Here is a 21,699-nt window from a genome sequence, read left to right as displayed (position 1 = left end):
GACCTGCACCAACATTTAACTGATAAAACGAATGTCATTACAGATAACATGAATTTAGTTGGTATGACAACGTCAGGCGCAGATCGTGTACTCTCGTCGCCGCACGAAACCCTGAAGGGATGTCTCGTATAGACAAACAGAACAACAGAATGCGCTCTAAAGTAACATTGACACCAAATAAAGATAACTGTAATTCTCGAAAAGACGATATTATCTCATTTCTAACTATCTTCCCAGTAACGCGGCAACGGCCTTGCCGCAGTGGATACTCCGGTTCCCGTCAGGTCACTGAAGTTAAGCGCTGTCGGAAGCACTTGGATGGGCCGCCATGTGCTGTTGCCATTTTTCGGGGTGCACTCAGCCTCGTGATGCTAATTGAGGAGCTATTCGACCGAATAGTAGCGGCTCCGGTCACAGAAAACCATCATAACGACTGGGAGAACGGTGTGCTGACCACACGCCCCTCCTATCCGCATCCTCATCTGCGGATGACACGGCGGTCCGATGGTCCCGATGGCCCACTTGTGGCCTGAAGAGGGAGTGCTTCCCAGTAACGCGAAATTCGTAACGCTCGTTCATCGATGGACAACTACAGTATGGTAGTTTCCAAGCAGCCAACTAACTTTAACCTGAATTATTGCCGATAAAATCACGGAAAATTTCACATCCCCTCAGTGTCGTTCCTAGCGACTCCTCACATGGTCGAGACGCGAAGGCTAGATGAAAGTCAGACTGAAAAGTTCCGGGCGACATGCTAATACCATGTAACACCACCTCTTCGTAATGGGTCCAATACGGCGAACAAGAGATTCCACAAATTTCTTCAAGTACAACTACAGCTACATCTACATACATCCTCCGCAATCCACCGTATCGTGCATAGAGGAGGGCACCTTGTACCACTACTAGTTACTTCCTTTCCTGTTCCACTCGCAAAAGAGCGAGGGAGAAACGAATGTCTGTATGCTTCCGATACAGGCTCTAATATCTTATACCTTACCTTCGCGATCCTTTCGCGAAATGTACGTTCGCGGCAGTACAATCGTTCTGCGGCCAGGTTCAGATGCCGGTTCTCTGAATTTTCTCAAACGTCTTTCTCGAAAACAACGTCGCCTTTCCTGCAGGGATTTCCACTTGACTCCACGAGACATCTGCGTAATACTTGCGAACTTTTCGACCCTGCCGGTAGGAAATCTAGCAGCCCGCCTCTGAAATGCTTCGGCAACTTTCTCTAATACGACCTGGTGGGGATCCCAAACACTGGAGCAGTACTCAAGAATGTGTCGCACTAGCGTTCTATATGCGATCTCCTTCACAGATGAACCACACTTTCCTAAAATTCTCCCAATAAACCTAAGTCGTCCAGTAGCCTTCCCTCCCGCTTTCCAACTTTACACACAGATATGTGCCTGAGGTATGCAGTTCACTACTAATGCTGTATTCGAACATTACGGGATTGATTTTCCTACCCACCTGCATTAACTTCCATTCTTCTACATTTAGAGCAAGCTGCTGTTTATCACACAGTATAGAAATTTTGTCTAAGTCATCTTGTATCCTCCCACAGCCGCGTCATCTTCCCTTATACCATAGAATCACCACCAAACAGCTGCAGATTGCTGTTCACCTTGTGCGTCAGATCATTTATGTATACAGAGAATAAGTGCGTCCCTACCACACTTCCCTGGGGCACTCCTCACATAATCCACGTGAACACTCACCGTAGAGAACATCGTAGATCGGCCGTAGAGCTACCAAATTGCGGTGATGCTGATTGCTATGTTTCATTTGTTGCTCCAAATAGTGCCAGACATTCTCTATTCGATCCAGATAGGGTAATTCTGCGGAGCAGCCAAGAAGCGATGGATGCCTGAGTGTTCTTTAAACCAGGAATGCGTGCGTACAGCCTGTAAACACGTTTGTGGTCGTCTTGCAGTGTGGCTGTGTCCAAAGCGCACTTACCATAAGGAGGTGGATGAAAAGGCAACGCCTGACCGCCGAGAACGTTGAAACAAACATCCTTGTTCATGTTCACTGTGGGCCCAAGTTGTGGTGCGAAAAGCAATTCCAAGACATCGTATAACTAACTCGGACCTAATCATACCCTCCACGCACTGCTGATAGAACGTCTCGTTGAGCCATCGGCGCATTCACGCCTTACATCATTTGCGAGGAGCGAAACCACGATTCCTTGGACCAGACTACCCGCTTCTAGTCAGCTATTGTCCAGTTCGTGTGTTTCTAGGCCCACTGCAGACGCGCGGTTTCTTGTGGCCTTTTACGACGTACCCGTCGCCAAATGTCCATTGCACGGTGTTACCTTTGCCATGTTCGCTCGGAAACTTGTTGAGGAGGACTTGCAATCACTGTCGCCAGCAATTCCTGTCGGGTTTGAAAGCGACTGTCATTGGCTATGAGTGATAATCGTCTCCAGTTCCTGTCGGTTAGGATCGTATTTATTAGGTTGGTGCATAAGTTCGTAGCGTTTTTGGTTTGCATGTTGGTATTCCTGTTACTGTCGGTTTATTTACCGATCGTCATTTTTTGTTTGTAGTTCACTATTGCTGTCTGAGTTTACATATTTTCATTTTGTCGTTTGGAGCTGTTGATGGCAGAAAATGGAGTGCCTAGTGTAGAAACCGGAATATTTTCGACATATTGATCTGTTCGAGCTCAATAGAGAGGTGACAGTAGCGCAAGTAGCCAAAAACATTTGCGCCGTGCTTGGGAATGATGCAGCAGGACAGAGCACGAAAAGAAAATAGTTTTCTCGTTTTAAGGAGGATCGTTTCGACATTAGTGACTCTCCATCTTTAGGAAGACATTGGGGGTTTGATGTAGGTCGTTTAAACGCATTCATACACAGTCATCCATGTCAGTGTACTAGAGAACTGCCATATGTCATAAACTCTAATCATTCCATCACCTTGCGACATCTGCATGCGACGGGGAACGTGAAAAATCGGTTGTATGGGGACCGCACGCTCTAAGCTATAACCATAAAATCAATGAGTAGCCCTATATGCATCGACGCTTGTTCTATGCACCCAAATTGCGTGAAAATGTAATCACATGTCAGTTCTAGTGTAATATATTTGTCCAATGAAAACCCGTTTATCATCTGCATTTCTTCTTGGTGTAGCAAGAAGGCCAGAAATGTATTAAGCACGTGGTGGAACAGAGTCGCTGCGGTGTATTACCCTGAGGTGCAACCATCACTGCTGACATTTGTCGTGTCTTACAGGCACTACTGAAAAACAACGACGAGGAGGGCTGCGTGAAGTGATGCATTCTGCTAAATTGACAAAAAGCCCTGTATAGGAGTTGAGTCGGGAAGTCATTCCGCACCCACCTTATTCACCCGATCTTGCGCCCTCAGACTTTTCCCCCTTTCCGCTCTCTATCGAACACTGTTCAAGGAACTTCCTTTCCAGAAGAAAATGTGCTCCGAACATGACTTAACGAGTTCTTCGCCTCAAAACCAGTTAATTTCTATAGTCGCAGAATCGAAAAGTTATCCCAACGTTAGCAGACTCTTGTAAATAGTAAAGGAGAATATATTACTGAATACTGAAGTCTTTGTAATGTGTATCTGTTGTGCTTTATTAAGCTTATGAATAAACGCGACGAACTTATGCACCAACCCAATACGAGCACTGTTCTTGCACTGCGCACCATTCGTTGTAGACACGTTGGGCATCAACCAATAGGATAATGTCATTTCCGGTGTGGTAACGGGTATTCCAAACACGATAGCTCCTTTCTGTTGTTCGGTCACATTTCCGTGTCGACCCAGTCCTTTTTTTTTTTTTTTCTTTATTGAATTTCGATTCCCCCTGAAGTGGCGGGTTGGCAGCAGCTTAGTATGCCTCTCTTCAGCCTACAGACTTTGTTTGAATAAGATGAAGAGAATAAATGATAAAAACAGGCGATAAAATGGGAGACTTAAATAATAAGAGGGATAAAAAATTGTGGAACTTGAAACATAGAAAAAGGGGTGACGATGCTAATAAAATACATACGAAGCAGACAGGTAAAATAATGGACAGACAATTAAAAAAACACGGCGGCAGCCTGGTTTCTGTTCGCAAAAGACATAAAAGTCACACCCAGTGACAGCGTGGTTTCTGTTCGCAACACTAGAAAGACGAACAACGTTCACTGGAACACTGCACTAAAAAGTTGGGAAATGTGACATACCACAGCCGAGAGCAGGTGGGGGGAAACTGGACAGATGATGGAAAAGTAAAAAAAGGGGGGAGGAAGGAGAGCAAATGCGAAGGGGGGGAGGGAGGAAAGGAGCCAATGGAGGATGAGGACCCATAAGAGGGGTGGGGGATGCTGGGCAGGGAGTGGGGAAGACAGAGGAGGGGAATACAAAGTAACTTGGGGGGAGGGAGGAAGGTAGGGAGAGGTTTGGCGGGGAGAAAACAGGATGGAAGGGGGGGAAGAGGGAGCCCAGGGAAAGGACGGAGGAAAGGAGGGGGGGTGGGGATCAGAGTTGATAGGAGGGATAGATGGAGGAAGAGAGGGCATCATCCGGGAGGGGGAGTTGATGGAAGCCACCTTGGGAAAGGAGATGAAGGGTGTAGAGATGGAGGGTAGGGGGGACACAACAGTGAAGGCGTGGCAGGGGCAGGGACGGGAAAGGAGAGGAGCAACTAGGGGGTGAGGGGGATCAAGGCAGCGGGACGGGTACAGTATGCAGATATGTTCGAGGAATAGGAGTAGGTGGGGGAAAGGAATGAGGTCATAGAGGATCTGTATGGGGGACGGGAGGCATATACCGAAGGCGAGGCAGAGTGCATGACGCTCAAGGATCTGGAGGGACATGAATTTGGGGGGGGGGGGGCAGATATCCAGGTGGGACTGGCATAAGGAGTATGGGACGGATTAAGGATTTGTAGGTGTGGAGGATGGTAGAGGGGTGCAACCCCCATGTCTGGCCAGAGAGGAGTTTGAGGAGTCGGAGGCAGTTGTGGACTTTGGATTGGATGGAGCGGAGATGAGGGATCCAGGTAGGTGACGGTCAATGGTGAGGTCAAGGTAGATGAGGGTGGGGGTGAGGCGGACAGGACGGGCGCAGACGGTAAGGGAGAAATCCAGGGGCCGGAAGGAGCGAATGGTACGACCTACGACGATTGCCTGGGTCTTGGAAGGATTGATTGTCAAGAGCCACTGGTTACACCATGCGGCAAAAAGGTCAAGGTGATTCTGCAACCAATCCTTCTGTGCTGATTCCATTTATCGACTGACACATATGCACCACATCACAACCGTGACCTTTAGCTGCTGCCCTTAAATATGGATACACCGCGAGAAATTCATGCTTGAACATAAATGCAGATGCTGGCCAAGCCTGCAGATTGCGTTGCTGTATTTGATAGTGAACAGTACCTGAGCAATGTCCTCGATACGAGGAAAAAAAAAAAAAAGCCGGAATAACATTGCCGTGGAGGAGCTTGTGTGGTACGCATTTCTACCGCAAGGCGTGTATAGCGCAACTCATCGCCAGTTTAGTGCCACCTTTGTTGTCGACCTGGCTTGTTCTGCTCATCTGCAGCGGTTGTTTTTGCTAGCGATGCTTTGTTCTTATTTCGTTTTCTGTAATGGTAAGTCTAAGCGAGCAGTATGTGGCTGTGAAATTTTGTTTTCTACTCGGTAAGAATGCTGCTCAAACTGTTTTGATGTTCGAAACAGCTAACCAAGATGACGCTATGGAAAAAGCTCAAGTGTACGAGCGGTTTGCTCGATTTAAAATGGCGGCATGTCGATTGATGACAAACCTCGTTCTGGACGTCCATCAACTGCCCGAATCCACGAAAATATTGAAAAAAATTCGAGAGCTTGTGCTCACAGACCGTCGACAGACAACTGATCAACTGTCAGAGGTTAGTGGATTATATTTACTATCAAAACCAGTCTTGATCACAATTTATTTACTACGGTGACTGGTTTCGATCACTACTGTGGTCATCTTCAGACCAATGAGTAAGAACCTCCTTCTGGTGGTAGTGATTTATCACCAGAAAGAGGTTCTTACTCAGACCAATGACTAAGGACCTCATTCTGGTGGTAGTGATTTACCACTAGAAGGAGGTTCGAACTCATTGGTCTGAAGATGACCACAGTGGTGGTCGAAACCGATCACCGTAATAAATAAATTGTGATCAAGACTGTTTTCGATAGTAAATATTTGTAACACATTGATCACTGTTCACTCCCACAATATATTCAAAAGTAATTAGTGGGTTATCTTGGAGCTCGGTTCAGCGAATTCTAACGGAAGATTTGAAAACGAAAAGGGTCACCGCCAAATTTGTTCCTCGGCTTCTGGTTGACAATCAAAAGGAACGTCGAGTTGCCGGCCGCTGGTGGCCGAGCGGTTCTGGCGCTACAGTCTGGAACCGCGCGACCGCTACGGTCGCAGGTTCGAATCCTGCCTCGGGCATGGATGTGTGTGTTGTCCTTAGGTTAGTTAGGTTTAAGTAGTTCTAAGTTCTAGGGGACTTATGACCTCTGCAGTTGAGTCCCATAGTGCTCAGAGCCATTTGACCCATTTTTGAACGTCGAGTTGAAACACGTCGTGCTTTGAAACAACAGCTTCAAACTGACCGTAATTTTCTGTCAAAGGTCATTAACTGCTGATGAGTCACGATGCTAAGACTGCGACCCACAAACAAAGCAGCAGTGAAGCCAATGGAAGACATAACCGTCACCCCTTCCAAAAAAATGTCGTCAAGTGAAATTAAACACCAGAACAACGCTGATTTACGGTCCTGATGCCAAGGGCGTAGTTCACTCAGAGTTTGTTCCCCCAAGTCAGACCGTCAATCAAACGTTTTATTTCGAAGTTTTAAGAAGACTGCGCAACAGTGTTCGTCAAGAAATACCCGATTTGTTGTAGACAGGGGACTGGTTCTTCCAGCACGACAAAGCGCCTGAACAGATAGCCGTCTGTTACAGTTTTTGACTAAAAATGGCGTGGTTCCGCTGCCCCATGCACATTACTCGCCCAACGTGACTCTGAGCGACTTTTCCTTATTTCCACGCATGAAAAGCAGCCTGAAAGGACACCGATTTGACAACACTGAAGAAAAGAAAAAACATGAGGGAGGAGCTCTCAGCCACTCTAAAGATGACTACAAAAAATGTTTCGAACAGTGGAAGTACCGTTGGGACAACTGTAGGAGGGTGAGCCAAATGAAAACCTTAAATTTGTAATAGCAAATCGAAATTTTGCGCCGTTATCCTGTAAGTTGGTAAGCTCGCTACAAACAGCATGCAGAATGGCCTGTAGGTGGCAGCATAGTGCAGATGCACACATACCGTCGCAGTATCAATACAAAGATGGCCGCCCCACTTGCGACTTGCTCCAGGGAAGAGCAGCAATCCGTTATTCGGTTTTTGCGTAGTGAAGGTTTGAAACCTATAGAAATTCATCGACGAATGAAGGCTCAGTACGGTGATGCATGGTGGAAGATGCTCCTCGTCCAGGTCAGGCATAACGAGTTGTGACTCCACAAAACATTGCAGCAGTTGAAAGGTGGCTACACTGAGCCACAGCGCCAGAGATCGCTAGAGAGCATTGTTCCGCCGCCTCCACTGGCAGTGATTATTGAGAACTCGTAGTGGGCAGTGCTTGTCGAGGACTCGTAGTAGTCAGTTCGTGTTGAGATGTGCTAGTAGGGAGTGCTTGCTGAGATGTGATACTGAAAAGTTCTTGTTGAGATGTGGTAACAGCGAGTCGGTGTGGAGATATATTGTAATGATTAGAGTGATTTTGGTCAATATATGAAGGTAACGAAACTTGATTTATTTTTCATTATTTCCATGTTTTAAATAATGCGTCATTACAGGTTCAGTCAACAAAGCATCTGGCTTGTGTTCTGGGATTAGAGTGTAATCCTGGTTTTCTTGCGCAATTGTAGTATTTCTATTTCCTTTAATTAATTCAGTATAAATGATATTTAAAATTTCTTGTGTTGTTGAAGAAGAACCGTGCCAGATGCGTACGTTGAGTCATACTTAGCTGTTTGTCCGATTACGAAGTCTCGTAAACGGTTGGCCCTGACTAGTATTATTACGCAATCTGACTGCTTATAACAATAACAAAGAATGAAATGGAAATTTTCATTAACACAATTAATTAATTAAGTCCCCAGCAACTATAAAAACCTACGAAACCAAAGCACAAGTGTAACTGTTCTGTGTGTGGAAGTATGACTCAACGTACGCATCTGGCACGGTTCTTCTTCAACAACACAAGAAATTTTAAATATCATTTATACTGAATTAATTAAAGGAAATAGAAATACTACAATTGCGCAAGAAAACCAGGATTACACTCTAATCCCAGAACACAAGCCAGATGCTTTGTTGACTGAACCTGTAATGACGCATTATTTAAAACATGGAAATAATGAAAAATAAATCAAGTTTCGTTACCTTCATATATTGACCAAAATCACTCTAATCATTACAATATATCTCCACACCGACTCGCTGTTACCACATCTCAACAAGAACTTTTCAGTATCACATCTCAGCAAGCACTCCCTACTAGCACATCTCAACACGAACTGACTACTACGAGTCCTCGACAAGCACTGCCCACTACGAGTTCTCAATAATCACTGCCAGTGGAGGCGGCGGAACAATGCTCTCTAGCGATCTCTGGCGCTGTGGCTCAGTGTAGCCACCTTTCACAGTTGAAGCCATAGCGAAGGAAAACTGCCGAGTTACACTGAATGACATTGCAGCATGTTTACAGATCAGTCATGGGTCAGCACACCAGATTGTGCATGATGTGCTCCAGTTTCACAAAGTGTCTGCGAGATGGGTGCCACGGCAGCTGACTCCTGAAATGAGAGAACGACGTGTTGATACTTGTGAAGAACTTCTTCGGCGCTTTGAACGAGAAGGTGATGGTTTCCTTGCAAGATTCGTTACTGGGGACGAAACCTGGGTTCACTTCCACCAAACGGAAACAAAGAGAGCGAGCAAGGAATGGCGCCATTCCTCATCACCAAAACCAAAAAAGTTTCGAACAGAACCATCAGCAAGGAAGGTTATGATGACTCTCTTTTGGGACGAAAAAGGCTTCATTTTGGAGCATTACATGGCTAGAGGGACCACTGTCATCAGTGCATCATACACAGATCTCCCAAAAAATCATCTGCTGCCTGCATTCAAATCAAAGCGACGTGGATTGCTATCAGCAGGTGTCATTTTGCAACATGAAAATGCAAGGCCCCACACTGCCCGTAAAACAGTTGCAACAATCACAGACCTGCATTTTGAGTGTCTTCCTCATACACAATACTCACCAGACCTTGCCCCAACTGATTTCCGTTTGTTTGGACCACTCAAATGGGAGGAAAGAAGTTCCGTTCTGATGAAAAGGTACGCCACGCGGTGCCTGAGTGGTTGCGTGGACTACTAAAATAATTTTTTTTTAAGGACTTGCATTGAGCGGCGGGGAGGGGGGGGGAGATTATTTTGAAACGTGATACAGCTTTGTACCACTTCTGCACAATAAATAATATTTAAAAAAGTATTTAAGGTTTTCATTTGACTCACCCTTGTATTACTCGTAATGGCGAGTATTTTGAAGGGGACAATGTTGTTTTGTAAACAATATGGAAATATGTAGCTTTTAAAAAATAATTCAGGGTTATTTGGGTGTCCCCTCGTACGTGGTAAGTGTCTGTCCTGGTCAGAGTAGTGCAGTGCATAGTTTGTGATTGCATTATGTTGGAGCTAAGTGAATTCGACCGTAGGCTAATCGCTGGTGCTCGTATAGTGCGTCCTTCCGTAACTCCGGTAATAGAAGTGTTTGGTTTTTCAAATGGTACCGTATCAAGGATTTATATAGCATACAGAGAAAACTGAGCAACACCATCCGCTAAGTGATACGCGGACGAAAGTGTGTGTTATCGTGACAAACGGCCATTGAGAGGACTGTGACGGAAAAGTCACTGACGTACTGAATCTCGCACTAGCGTATTTTGTTAGCAAGAAATAACACGATGGGAACTCTAGAAGCAGGGAACCCCACGGCGAGCTGTGATTTCGAAACCACTGATCAGTGATGGCAGTGCCCAGAACAGGAAGCCGTAAAACCTGGAGTATACAGCTACGGAAGGAAGTCATTTAGTCGGGTGGGTTTTATTGCACGCTGCTTCGGACATCTCTCCGAATTTACGTCCCAGGAGTGAAATTTGGCGGGGGCTCGGTAATGATTTGGGCAACGACATCGTGGTATCGCATGGATCCCATGGGTACTCTGAAAGGCCGCATTACTGTCAAGGATTATAGGACCATTTTGGGTGGTAAGGTCCATCCCGTGATACAGTGTTTGTTCCCCTGTGGTGACGCTGTTTCCCAAGACGACGGGGCCGCTGCTTACACAACTCGTACCGTCGAGGACTGGTTTTGGGGGGCACGAGGTTGAATTGTCGCACATTGCCTGGTCACAACAGAGCTCGATATTACTGAGTCCTTTTGTGGTGTACTTTCGAGAGACGGGTGCATGATCTCTGTCCATCTGCGTTACCTCAACTTGCCACAATGTTGCAGGAAGAATGGCATAATATTCCCTGGAAAACCATACAGGACCTGTACTTCTCAGGCTGCTGGAAGCTGTTTTGAATTCCAACAGTTTTCCTACGCCATATTGTTGTTGTTGTGGTCTTCAGTCCAGAGACTGGTTTGATGCAGCTCTCCATGCTACTCTACCCTGTGCAAACTTCATCATCTCCCAATACCTACTGCAACCTACATCCTTCTGAATCTGTATAGTGTATTCATCTCTTGGCCTCCCTCTACGATTTTTACCCTCCACGCTGCCCTCCAATACTAAATTGGTGATCCCTTGATGCTTCAGAATATGCTCTGCCAACCGATCCCTTCTTCTAGTCAATACGCTGTATTACGCATGGTAATGTGCTGCGTTTTTCCTGTTTCCATATTTTTGTCCACTCCGTCAGCGGTGGAGGGACCCGTGAGCGCCCGGTATTCATTACTTATGGGCTGCACGTAAACACTAACACAGCTGAAAAAAAAGGGAGACGAGGGGGGCGGGGGGAGAGATAGAGAAAAGAAAGAATGGGATGGACCATTGAGAGAATAGCATCGTGCGGTAGGAGTTCCAGACTGAAAACAATTTACATAAACGGAATTCTTTTTACCCATCATGTGACAGATGGTGTCTTCTTGGCCCGCACTGATAATTGCTATAGCCCTGGCGGAGGTTCGAGTCCTCCCTCGGGCATGGGTGTGTGTGTGTTTGTCCTTAGGATAAAAAAATGGTTCAAATGGCTCTGAGCACTATGGGACTCAACATCTTAGGCCATAAGTCCCCTAGAACTTAGAACTACTTAAACCTAACTAACCTAATGTCCTTAGGATAATTTAAGTTAAGTAGTGTGTAAGCTTAGGGACTGATGACCTTAGCAGTTAACCCCATAGGATTTCACACACATTTGATTTGATAATTGCTACAGGCCGCATGCGCGTCTTCAGGCCACGAGCGGCCTACCGGTACCATCCGACCGCCGTGTCATCCTCAGTGTAAGATGGGGATAGGAGGGGCGTGGGGTCAGCACACCGCTCTCCTGGTCGTTATGATGGTTTTCTGTGACCGGAGCCGCTACTATTCGGTCGAGTAGCTCCTCAATTGGCATCACGAGGCTGAGAGCACCCCGAAAAATGGCAACGGCGCATGGCGGCCTGGATGGTCACCCATCCAAGTGCCGACCACGCCCGACAGCGCTTATCTTCGGTGATCTCACGGGAACCGGTGTATCCACTGCGGCAAACCCCTGATCTACAGCGTTCCAAATGTACCAGTGTGCTCTTTTAGTACGGAGACTAACACTATGTCCAGCGAGCTTAGTTTCTAGGTACTGGGCCTCGGTAAACCTAGAGAAACGTCAGTCTACGTACCTGGATGGGACATTTCGCGGTCGCCGGCTGCAGCATCCCGAGCCCGCGCGGCCGCCGGGCCGCCGCTGTACACACTGTAGGCGGCTGGCAGATGCGCGGCTTCCGGTGTGCGTGTTGCCAGCCCTGGCGCCACAGCCGCCTGCAGCTCCGTTCTGCCGGCGACGTGCAACGCGGCGTGAGCAGTACGAGCGGCACTTTGAGCGTTCCTAAAATAAATTCGCACAACCGTACACTGGTCGTCGAACGTAAGCCCGCAACCACTTCGTGACGCCGTTGGTAACAATACGCGCACACGTAACAACGTACAACACGTCACGCGAGATTTCCATTCCTACAGGCCTTGAGAACGAATCAGACTAACACCGATCGTATCGCACGTTGTTATACCAATAAAATCTGAGCCTTTCGCATAACAGCTATGAAAAGCAAGAGCAGAAAGTGACAATTATGTTGCCTGCGAGGATTTATACCACCTCCCTAGCTGAGAGGTCAGCAAGTCTGACTGCCATGCAAAAGACCCAGGTGATGCAAGCTGGGGGCTACTTGAACGAGGAAAACCAGCCAAGTTCGAATAGGACTCGCGACCTGAGCACTCTGGACAGACATAATTATATAGTCAGCCGGCCGGAGTGGCCGAGCGGTCCTAGGCGCTACAGTCTGGAACCGCGCGACCGCTACAGTCGCAGGTTCGAATCCTGCCTCGGGCATGGATGTGTGTGATGTCCTTAGGTTAGTTGGCCGGCCGCGGTGGTCTCGCGGTTCTAGGCGCGCAGTCCGGAACCGTGGGACTGCTACGGTCGCAGGTTCGAATCCTGCCTCGGGCATGGATGTGTGTGATGTCCTTAGGTTAGTTAGGTCTAAGTAGTTCTAAGTTCTAGGGGACTGATAACCACAGCAGTTGAGTCCCATAGTGCTCAGAGCCATTTGAACCATTTTTTGGACCTTAGGTTAGGTTTAAGTAGTTCTGAGTTCTAGGAGACTGATGACCTCAGAAGTTAAGTCCCATAGTGCTCAGAGCAATTTGAACTATTTGAATTATATATTTATAGACAGATAGCTCATTAATAAGTTCCAGTGAGTGAGTTTGCGAGTATCAAAACACGTGGCATAAATGGCGGTACCTTTTAACTGCATTAACTTACAAAAATAAATTTTTTACACGGCTCGCAGACCGTAGACGTTAGTACGAGGGTGAGTCAAATCAAAACCTTAAATATTTTTTAAATGTTGTTTATTGTGCAGAAGTGGCTCAAACCTATATCACTTTTCAACATAATCTCCCCCACGCTCAATGCAAGTCCTCCATCGCTTACAAAGTGCATAAATTCCCTTAGAAAAAAATTATTTTAGCAGTCCACGCAACCACTCATGCACCGTGTGGCGTACAGTCGTCGGCAAAACTAGCGACACCCCTAGCCTTTTTCGTTATGCTGATCCGCACAGCTTTAAAGTCTGCTACACAGTATAACAGGCAAGGCGACGAAGTGCTACCAACATACTATGCACAGGAGTGAAATTGACGAACTATCCAAACTTTGTCACACTGTTTCCAATCATATGTAAAACTATACGAGGGTTGGAACTTCAATAGCGGCAACTATTTATTCACAACCGATACAAAAGAGTTACACATTTGCACCTCTTACTGTCCTTCAAAGTAGTCACAAGTGTTGTGTAGAACCCGTTTCCGTTACTCGGCTAGCGTAGTGAAAGGTGTTTGCTACTGCAAGGGAGGTCTGGTGTGTTTTCGGTTCTAATCTCGATGGAGGCAGGTAGATTACCAGTAAAGCAATTTTAAGAAATTCTCGCGCACCCAATACGTTTTATTGCTACATTTATTCTGTACTGGAGCCCTGTGGATGTCAATATGAAACTCTTGTAGAATTTCATACTTGTTACTGCCTTCCTTTTTCCGCTTCTGTCAATAATTGAATTGACTTACGTGTGGCACTGAATGATTTTTAACTGAATTTCGTTACGAATCATCACGCATTGCTACATTTGCACACACTCATGGTAGGTCAGCAACGATAATTATCCACTATGACTGATCTGAAAGTTGACACAAATCGTTTCGCGGCCGAATGCGCATAATATTTTGCTAATTCGTAACGATCTGGGGTACTTTGTCTTACTAGAACAGTAGTGTTATCTCGATAAGCTGAAATTCATTGTTGTTATTACATTTCATACTAACTAGCGTTTCTTCTTTCATTTATATTTACGTGTTGTGTTTAACACACTAATCAGCATTAATATAGTCTTACACATGATTGAAAACAGTCTGACAAAGTTCGGATAGTTTGTCAATTTCACGCCTGTATGTTGGTAGCACTTCGTCACCTGGCCTGTTATGCTGTGTAGCAGACTTTAAAGCTGTGCGGATCAGCATAACGAAAAGGCGAGGGGTCTCGCTCGTTTTGTCCACGACTGTACCTCTTCATCAGAACGGAACTTCTTCCCTCCCATTGCGTCTTTGAGTGGTCCAAACATATGGAAATCACTTGGGGAAGGTCTGGCGACTACGGTGGATGAGGAAGACACTCAAAATGCAGGTCTGTGATTGTTGCAACTGTTGAACGGGCAGTGTGGGGCCTTGCATTGCCATGTTGCAAAAGGACACCTGCTGACAGCAACCCACGTCATTTTGATTTGATTGCAGGCCGCAGACGATTTTTTTTTTTTTTTTTTTTTTTTTTTTTTTTTTTTTGGAGATCTGTGTATGATGCACTGGTGACAGTGGTCACTCTAGCCTTGTAATGCTCTAAAATGACGCCTTTTTCGTCCCAAAAGAGAGTTATCATAACCTTCCCTGCTGATGGTTCTGTTCGAAACTTCATTGGTTTTGGTGATGAGGAATGGCGCCATTCCTCGGTAGCTCTCTTCGTTTCCGGTTGGTGGATGTGAACCTAGGTTTCATCCCCAGTTACGATTCTTGCAAGGAAGCCATCACCTTCTCGTTCAAAGCGCCGAAGAAGTTCTTCACATCAACACGTCGTTCTCTCATTTCAGGAGTCAGCTGCCGTGGCACCCATCTTGCAGACACTTTGTGAAACTGGAGCACATCATGCACAATCTGGTGTGCTGACTCATGACTGATCTGTAAACATGCTGCAATGTCATTCGGTGTAACTCGGCAGTTTTCCATCGCTATGGCTTCAACTGCTGCAATGTTTTGTGGAGTCACAACTCGTTGTGCCTGACCTGGACGAGGAGCATCTGCCACTGAAGTCACACAATTTGCGAGCTTCCTACTCCATTCATAGACTTGCTGCTGTGACAAACATGCATCACCGTACTGAGCCTTCATTCGTCGATGAATTTCAATAGGTTTCACAACTTCAGTACGCAAAAACCGAATAACAGAACGCTGTTCTTCCCTGGTACAAGTCGCAAGTGGGGCGGCCATCTTTATACTGATACTGCGACGGTATGTGTGCGTCTGCACTATGCTGCCACCTACAGGCTACTCTGCACGCTGTTTGTAGCACGCTTACCAACTTACAGAAAACGGCGCGAAATTTCGATTTGTTATTACAAATTTAGGGTTTTCATTTGACTCACCCTCGTATGTGACGTAAATTTCAATTTGATACCGCTACTCTGTCCTGAGAAAAACGGGTCTTAACAGTCGGACGGGGAGACAAACAAACAAGCAAAAAAGTGATCCTATACGAATTTCGTTTGCACCGATTCAGGAACAGAATCCTAAAAAGCGTCTCCTGCCTCTGGGAAGCCGACAATGACTGAAACGGTGGTGTGCCGCCACCACGCTTCTTCATACCGCGTCCAAATGGCGCCACTTGGCAGAGGATAACATGGCGGCCCTTTGAAATCAAGAGCGGTCATCTGGGTTTGATCACTCCTTAAGTTCATAACCGAAAACGGAAAAAGCGACTAAGTCAATTACGTGTTGTTCCACCTCTGACCTTTTTGCATGCAGTTGTTCTGCTTGGCGCTGACTGGTACAATTGCAGGATGTCCTCCTGAGGCATATCGTGCCATATTCTGTCCAATTGGTGCGTTAGGTCGTCAAAAATCCGAGATGATTGGTGGACCCTGCCCATAACGCGCCTAAAGTTCTCAATTGGGAAGAGATCCGGGGAATTTGCTGGCCAGGGTAGAGTTTGGAAGCACAAAGACAAGCAGTAAAAACTCTCGCCGTATGCGGACGGGTACTATCTTGATGAAATGTTCTACGTTATTATACGCCCCGTTTTGTGGCAACCCTTCATGGCAAGCCATGCTGGGCTTACATTTCAGCAAGATAATGCCCGCCCGCACACGGCGAGAGTTTTTACTACTTGTCGTCGTGCTTCCAATCCCTACTCAGGCCAGCAAATTACCCGGATCTTTTCCCAATTGAGAACTTTTGGAGCGTTATGGGCATGGCCTTCGAACCATCTCCGGATTTTGACGATTCAATGCGCCGATTGGACAGAATTTCGCAACAATTTGGCACGATACCCCTCAGGAGGACAGCCTACAACTTTATCAATCAGTGCCGAGAGGAATAACTGCTTACGTAAGGGCCAGAGGTGGAACAACGCGTTATTGACTTGCTCTATTTGTGAAACTCTTTCTCCTGAATAAATCATCGATTCTTTTAAACTGCAATCATTTGTTTGTCTGTACATGTACGTCACGTCTTCTGATTTCCGTTACACTCCGATGATTCCTTCGTGGTGCGTCGTTTTCTTTCCTTTTTATCTTTTTTTCCTTAGAGTGTACCAATCATCGAAAACAAGTCAATGTACACTCCTGGAAATTGAAATAAGAACACCGTGAATTCATTGTCCCAGGAAGGGGAAACTTTATTGACACATTCCTGGGGTCAGATACATCACATGATCACACTGACAGAACCACAGGCACATAGACACAGGCAACAGAGCATGCACAATGTCGGCACTAGTACAGTGTATATCCACCTTTCGCAGCAATGCAGGCTGCTATTCTCCCATGGAGACGATCGTAGAGATGCTGGATGTAGTCCTGTGGAACGGCTTGCCATGCCATTTCCACCTGGCGCCTCAGGTGGACCAGCGTTCGTGCTGGACGTGCAGACCGCGTGAGACGACGCTTCATCCGGTCCCAAACATGCTCAATGGGGGACAGATCCGGAGATCTTGCTGGCCAGGGTAGTTGACTTACACCTTCTAGAGCACGTTGGGTGGCACGGGATACATGCGGACGTGCATTGTCCTGTTGGAACAGCAAGTTCCCTTGCCGGTCTAGGAATGGTAGAACGATGGGTTCGATGACGGTTTAGATGTACCGTGCACTATTCAGTGTCCCCTCGACGATCACCAGTGGTGTACGGCCAGTGTAGGAGATCGCTCCCCACACCATGATGCCGGGTGTTGGCCCTGTGTGCCTCGGTCGTATGCAGTCCTGATTGTGGCGCTCACCTGCACGACGCCAAACACGCATACGACCATCATTGGCACCAAGGCAGAAGCGACTCTCATCGCTGAAGACGACACGTCTCCATTCGTCCCTCCATTCACGCCTGTCGCGACACCACTGGAGGCGGGTGCACGATGTTGGGGCGTGAGCGGAAGACGGCCTAACGGTGTGCGGGACCGTAGCCCAGCTTCATGGAGACGGTTGCGAATGTTCCTCGCCGATACCCCAGGAGCAACAGTGTCCCTAATTTGCTGGGAAGTGGCGGTGCGGTCCCCTACGGCACTGCGTAGGATCCTACGGTCTTGGCGTGCATCCGTGCGTCGCTGCGGTCCGGTCCCAGGTCGACGGGCACGTGCACCTTCCGCCGACCACTGGCGACAACATCGATGTACTGTGGAGACCTCACGCCCCACGTGTTGAGCAATTCGGCGGTACGTCCACCCGGCCTCCCGCATGCCCACTATACGCCCTCGCTCAAAGTCCGTCAACTGCACATACGGTTCACGTCCACGCTGTCGCGGCATGCTACCAGTGTTAAAGACTGCGATGGAGCTCCGTATGCCACGGCAAACTGGCTGACACTGACGGCGGCGGTGCACAAATGCTGCGCAGCTAGCGCCATTCGACGGCCAACACCGCGGTTCCTGGTGTGTCCGCTGTGCCGTGCGTGTGATCATTGCTTGTACAGCCCTCTCGCAGTGTCCGGAGCAAGTATGGTGGGTCTGACACACCGGTGTCAATGTGTTCTTTTTTCCATTTCCAGGAGTGTAATTCTCAAAAATTCTCGAGAGAATCGACTTTGAAATTTTCAGGAAGAGTGTAGCACAACATAGTTATTAATTTGAAGAACATAACGCGATATATGGAACAATAATCGCTCTTCGAAGAAGATATCTACTCTTTAACTTCTGAACTTTATCATATTTGTGAACGTGCATTTATTGTGTGATACGTTCTACATAATACGTTGAGCGTAAAGAATTCAATGCTTATACAATCACCAGCATGTTAAACCCATACTTCCATACTACGAAAAACTCCTCCCGCACAGGCCATGAAGGCCCAAAGGTACCGACCGGCCGCCGTGTCATCCTAATACCACAGGCGTCATTGGATGCGGATATGGAGGGGCATGTGGTCAGCACACCGCTCTCCCGGCCGCTACTTGTCAATCAAGGAGCTCCTCAGTTTGCCTCACGAGGGCTGAGTGCACCCCGCTTGCCAACAGCGCTCGGCAGACCGGATGGTCACTCATCCAAGTGCTAGCCCAGCCCAACAGCGCTTAACTTCGGTGATGTGACAGGAACCGGTGTCACCACTGCAGCAAGGCCGCTGGCACACTTCCATACTACACTGACGGAAAAATAAATCGCAACATTAAAAAACAATTAACGTAGAGTAATGAAATTGCGGAATACCTATGTCTAGGTAACACATTTAAGTGTTTAATATTGGAAGTTCACTGGCTAATGCAAGCACGAGATAAGTCATTGCAAATGTGAAATGTTAATACATTAATAGAGGTGCAACCGCCTTGATTTTGAATGCAAGCGTGCAAACGTCCGTTCATTGTGTTGCACAGGTACCGGTTGTCAGTCTGTGGAATGGAGTTCCATGCCTGTTTCATTTGGTCGGTCACTGCAGGGACGGTTAATGCTGTTTGTGGATGACGTTGGAGTTGTCGTCCGATGGTGTTCCACATTTAGTCGACTGGAGGAAGATCTGGCGATCGAGAAAGCTAAGGCAACTCGTCGACACTCTGTAGGGCATATTGCGTTACAATAGAGATATGTAAGCGAGCGTTATTCTGTTGGAAAACACCCCGTGCAATGCTGTTCGTGAATGGCAGCATCAAAGGTTGAATCACCACATTTACGTACAAATTTGCAGTGAGGGTGCCTGGGATAACCATGAGAGTGCTCCTGCTGTCATACGAAATCGCACCCGAGATCATAACTCCAGGTGTAGGTCCAGTGCATATAGCTCGTGCATCTAGCACGCAGGCAGGGTAGTTGCAGGCCTTCAACTGGTTGCCTTCTTACCAACACATGGACATCATTGGCACAGAGGAAGAACCAGCTTTCATCAGTAAACACAACAGGCCTCCACCCTGTCCTCCGATGAGCCCTTTCTTGACACCACTGAAATCGCAAATGGCTGTGGTTCTTGGTATATGGAATGTAGAGGCCGACTGGCTCGGAGCTGTCCTTTCACTTTGTAATAGTTCGTTGTCTCACTGAGGTGCCAACTGCTGCAGATGCAGTGCGATACGCCAGAGCTACATGCCGGACACGATGGCCTTCCCTTTCGGTAGTGCGACAGAGCCCGGTCTTCTGGCGACCGTTTCCCATGACTACCGCTGCCAGCGATCAGGTACAGTGTCTTTTTTTGTGCCATGTCTTTCTTCAGTATCGTACAACGAATATCGACCTTCTAGTAGACCTATTACACGACTTCGTTCAAACCCAATGAGGATAACGGCGTCTTTGTCGCCTTAAAGGCATTGTTGACTAACATCAGCTCACCACGTCCAATCTCAAAAGTAACTAACGCTCACAATCATTACAGCGAGTATTTAAAGCAAACCTGATCTGCATCCTCATAGTGACGCTATTAGCGCCACTTTTACGCGACTGGTGCGAAATTTTAACAGACATCATCTTTCAGATGTAGTAGGTACACCCCTACCAACTTTCGCTTGTGTCGCACAACTCCTGCTTGGTGATATTTTTTGCGTCATTATAATATTAATCACAAGCTCGTCACATTTTAGCCACTGAGCGTCATATACTCGTATTTCGTAAGGCATCTGAGATGCTGGACAACCCACAATGACGGCATCATTTAAATGTCGTACGACAAACATAGAGACGTCGCGGCTTTACATGTAGAACGTGGGAGGCTTTTAGTGAAGCATCATTTGGTTACGATAAGCCAGTACAGCCGATGCTGGCAGGCAGACACATGAGGGCAGCTGATGTTACTGCATGTACAAACATTACAACACATGTGTTGCTCCAAGCTGCAGTTCATTTATTTTCTTTCTTCATCACTTTAAAGCTATTTAATAATTATGGAAAGACCACATTTTATTTTAGTACCACCACCATCGCTCATCATAACAAAGCTACTGATCTAACAGTTCATAGTCTTGTGGTCAGCATTGTTGCCCCTCCATCAGAGGGTCCGTGGTTCAGTTTCATCCCAGGTCGCATTTTCTATGCTCAGAAGTCAGTGTATGTGACGTCCTCATTAGCATTTTATAATCATCGACGCTTGAGTCACCGAAATGGCATCAAAAAAAGAGAGTTGCATGAAATGGCCAAACATCCCGAATGGGGTCTCCCAACCAATGTAGTCATACGTATATTTCATTTTAGTGATATGCAAATGCCGCCACAGATGACAGGCAGAACACATCGCTTACACAATCTTCCATGTGTTTAATCCGTACATCCATACTGATATCACTAAATGCGAAAGTAACTCTGTTGGTTACAGTTTCACGACTAAACCACTGAACCAGTTTCAGGTCATTCGAGTGTGGATAAAGTTGTTACCCTAAGAAGAAACAAATGAAGAGCAGTTCAGACTTGGTCCTACGAACAAAGGGGTGTACATTGACTGCTTGGCCTTTGCGGATGACCTGACCATTTTTGCTGACAATATGGAGTCAGCAGTCAACAAGATCAATGGGCTGTCAAAAATTGCTGAAAAATTTGGTCTCCAGATCTCTATTCAAAAGACAAAATATGTGACGAACATCTGTGATGGACCTGAATATATGATCACCAATCTGGGAAAAATCGGACGAGTTAAGAGTTTCAGGTATCTCGGTGAAGTCATCCAGGAGCATGGATTAGAATAAGAAGCAATTAATGTCAGGATGAGGAAATTAGACCAAGCAAACCAAGTGACAAAGAATACCTATAACAAAAAGTCTATGTATAGGGACCAAGTTCCGACATTAAAATACAGTGGTAAAACTTGAGGGCGTATATGCGTCCGAAACTTTGATCATGAATAGACAAGGTCAAGCTGAGCAGCTGGAAAAGCGAGAGCGTAGGATATCGAGGATAACCCTACGTTATAGACGGTTTGATGGACAATAGCCGATGAGAGCAAATGAGAACTTGTACAGCAAGACAGAACCTATCACAGCAACCATTAAGAAGAGGCGATTGTTATTTTACGGTCATCTGATGAGGATGGACGGTGGCCGACGAATTAAAAGAATATGGCGTTTCATCCAATCTAAGAAAACAAGGCCAAAATGGTTCGAAGAATGTGTAAAAGATCTTAGGCAGATTGGTATCTCAGAACGAGAAATTCCTGACAGGA

Source organism: Schistocerca nitens, chromosome 4 (genome assembly GCF_023898315.1).
Source record: "Schistocerca nitens isolate TAMUIC-IGC-003100 chromosome 4, iqSchNite1.1, whole genome shotgun sequence".
Lineage (NCBI taxonomy): Eukaryota > Metazoa > Arthropoda > Insecta > Orthoptera > Acrididae > Schistocerca > Schistocerca nitens.
This window is presented reverse-complemented; position numbering follows the sequence as displayed.